Source organism: Solanum verrucosum, unplaced genomic scaffold (genome assembly GCF_900185275.1).
Source record: "Solanum verrucosum unplaced genomic scaffold, falcon-dt-bn FXZP01000295.1, whole genome shotgun sequence".
In the NCBI taxonomy this organism is placed as follows: Eukaryota; Viridiplantae; Streptophyta; class Magnoliopsida; order Solanales; family Solanaceae; genus Solanum; species Solanum verrucosum.
The window spans coordinates 1449325-1453365 of NW_026019924.1; positions in this window are offsets into that span (position 1 = coordinate 1449325).

Sequence of the window (4041 nt, forward strand, 5' to 3'; positions counted from 1 at the left end):
TCTTTGGTAATAGTGAGTCACAACTTGAACCTTTGAGTGCACACTTCATCCTTGAATGAGTAAGTTGAGTTTTTTTGTTTACATTCATGTTTGACTCTTGTATAGCACTTTTTGATACATCCTTTTGGAACTGCTGAAGTTGAGTTTTACTTGAGGAAACACAAAAGTTTAAGTTGGGGGTGATGATGAGTCCGCGATTCAGACTCATTTATGGCTTTATTAAAAAAAATTTAGTGTCCTCAAATGCTTATTTTTTTGCCAATAACTGATGAAAAACCCCTGATTTCCAGGTATATGGATTGAGCAACAAAGAATTGATACTAATTTGCCCAAAGGAATGAAGCGAACTGAAAGAACGAAGAAAAGAGAGCCTGGTGATCGCCAAGTCCACTTGGCTAGTCGCCGATTGGCTATTTGACCGCCTAAAGTTCTAGTGTGCCAAGCCTTGCAGGAGAAAACCAAGTTGGCGAGAGAAAGGAGTTGTCGGTGAGTGGTTTCGTGATGTAGTGTTGGATCTCCCAATGTTACAGAACTTCAGGATGCTGAAGGCCAGAGTAGAAAGGCGATGGAACTAACCAAAGGGCGGATCGTCGAGCCCGACTTACTGCGCCGAATGGTCATTCGCAACATATTATTTTTTACTATAAATACATTTTCAAACATTAATTGTAGTATCAGATTTTATCATAGTTTATTAGTTTATGAATTATCAAACTTATTATTGAATTCTTTGTATTGAGACTAGCTTTTCCTAAGCTTTAGAGAATTGAAGTTTTTCACTTACGAGAAATTGGAAGTGGGTCTTTGAGTTTCTTCAACTTTGAGCATTGTAAGGATGAAATCAATTTTACCCAGTTTAAGGAAACACAATTTGGTAACAATTTTTATGTTTTTATGATGTCTAGCTAAAACCCCAATTCTTGTGGTGTAATTATGTTATTATGGGCAGATTTAGTTTATAGGTATTGCGAATTGTTAGTTAAATGTTGTTTAGAAGTGAGTTTAATTAGTAATTGTGGTTTAATTTAAGAAATGTAGTTACAAATACAGTTCTACCTTTGTGTTTTTGGTTTGCTCGAGAGATAGGTTTTAAAACCAAGGTTATTGATTGATGGTCAGTGGGTATTGGGTTAACATCAGTTCAGCTCGAGAGAGTGAACCCTAAATTCAGTTCAACATATTCAGCTCGAGAGAGTGAATAGAGTAAGGTGTAGGCTGGTCTTATTTTGCTTTCTTGTTGGTGTTTGAGAGTTACCGACTTGATTCAGGGTAAATTGTTCGAGAGAAAGGCTTAGTTTACTCACAATATTTAATTATTTTCGAACAATTACAATTACCAATTTATCTATATTATCCTATAATCGAATAACATCCCAACAACTCGTCTCATTATTATTTTTTCTTATTGTTTGCTGCTGCTGTAGTTGATAATTCGAACCAAAAATTCCCTGTTATTTGACATGCGTGTCACCCTCTTTATTTGAACTATGTTTTCATTCGATAATGTGTATTCCACTGACTTAATTGACCATGTTCACACTTTGCTATTGAATCTTCAACACGTACTGATCCTTGTGGGATTCAACCCTAAATCATTTAGTTGGTGTTTATACTGACTAGCGATTGTTGACACTTAGAATTGGATGAAGTTTCCTTGAAATGTTAATCAACTCCAAATTGCTTAAAGGTATTCAATGTCACAAATGTAGGGGATGGGGTCATATGATGTGTGAGTGTCCCAGTCGATTGAATGCTCTAATTTAAGGAGGGGGAATATATCTTAGTGTACAGGAAGATATCGTAGGGGATTCTGAAGAAGATCCTCAAGAAGAGGATGGGTTTGAAGATGGGAAATATGAGGAACCAGACCTTTGTGTCAAAGAAAGAGAGAACGTCGTTCCTCTATATGTGGTGAAACAACCAATAATTAGTAAGGCCATGGATGATCTGAGTCAAAGAGAGAATATATTTCACTCCAAATTCTTCATCAAGGCTAGTGTGTGTTCCTGAATCATTGATATTGGGAGTTGTGCAAATGTTGCTAGTACCGCTTTAGTGGAATTCTTGAAACTTCCTACCACTAAGCATGCAACACCTTACAAGCTTCAATAGTTGAGTGAGTGTGGAGAATTGAGGGCGCATCGACAATTGTTTATCAAGCTTAAGATTGGGAAGTATCAAGGGAAGGTTCTATGTGATGTGGTCCCAATGCAAGCTTGTCGTGTGCTGCTCGGGCGACCTTGGCAATATGATAATTTAACCAAACATGATGGGAGGACCAACAAGTACTCCCTTGTGTTTAATGATCATAAATATGTTCTTCATCGTATGTTACCCTATCAAGTCAATGAAGCATATCAAAGAATGAGTGAATTAAGGGAGAAGAGGAGGAGTGAGAGGAACATGTGGAGGCCGAGGGCCAGGAAGAGGAGGAGAGGAAGAAGTTGAAAGGAAAGGCCCAAGTATTGATGGCTAATTACAAAGAGATAAGGGAGGAAATTTAGTCCGAAAGTTCTTTGATCCTTATCACACATAGGGATCATGTGCTACAAACTAACCAATCTCATTCTTCTCTTCCCAATTCTATTTCCTTTCTTTTGTAGGACTATGAGGATGTCTTCCCTAAGGATCTTCAAAGTGGATTTCCCCCTCTTCAGGGAATTGAGCACCAAATTGATTTTGTGCTAGGATCACAATTTCCAAACAAGCCGGCTTATCGAAGCAATCCGGAGGTCACCAAAGAGCTACAAAGGCAAGTTGAGGAACTCCTCAGTGAAGGTTATGTGAAGGAGAGCATGAGTCCATGTGTCGTGGCAGTCCTATTGGTTCCAAATAAAGATGGAACATGGCGAATGTGTGTTAATTGTCAAGCCATTAAACAATATTACGACAATGTATCGTCATCCTAGCCCTAGGTTAGATATTATGCTTGATGAATTGAATGGATCTTGTGTGTTTTCGAAGATTGATCTTAGGAGTTGTTATCATAAAATCCAGATGAACCCCGGTGATGAATGGAAAACCGCATTCAAGACCAAATTTGGTCTATATGAATGGTTGGTGATGCCATTTGGTCTCACTAATGCTCCTTGTATTTTTATGAGTCTCATGAATTATTTGATGAAACCCTTTATAGGGAAATTTGTGGTTGTCTATTTTGATGATATCTTGATTTATAGCAAGACCATGCATGATGGTGTTGAGCATTTGAGGTGTGTGTTTGATGTGCTTGGGAAAGAACAACTTAATGCAAATTTTGAAAAGTGTTCCTTCTATGTTGATGAGGTTTTTTTCCTAGGCCTTGTTGTGAGTTTAAGAGGGGTTGACGTTGATGACTCTAAGATAGAAGCAATTAAGAATTGGGCAACTCCAAAATCCATAAGTGATGTTATAAGTTTTCATGGGTTGGCTAGTTTTTATAGGTGGTTTGTCAAAGGTTTTAGTACCATAATTGCCCCTTTGACCGAGGTAATCCGAAAGGATAAACCTTTTAAGTGGGGAGAGAAACAAGCCAAAGCTTGCGAGGCTATAAAATCCATGCTTAGTTCCACTCCTTTAATGCAATTACCTAATTTTGATAAAATGTTTGAAGTGGAATGTGATGCTAGTAAAGTAGGTATTGGAGCCATCTTAATTCAAGACCAAAAGCCCATTGTTTATTTTAGTGAAAAGCTAAAGGGTGATACTTTGAATTATTCCAGTTATGATCTTGAATTGTATGCCTTGATTAGGGCTTTGGGTAATTTACAACACTACGTGTGGCCAAAGGAATTTGTCATTAGGACTGACCATGACTCCCTAAAACATATTCGGGCCCAAGGAAAGTTGAACAAGAGGCACGCCAAATGGATTGAATTCCTTGAAAGTTTCCCTTATGTAATCCAATACAAAGAGGGAAAGGAAAATGTGGTGGCCGATGCCTTGTCTAGAAAACATGTGTTGTTAAATGATTTTCTTCTACATTGATTGGTTTGAATGCTTGAAGACATTGTATCCCAAAGATCTCGTGACTGCTCAAATCATCAAAGATTGTGAGGAATG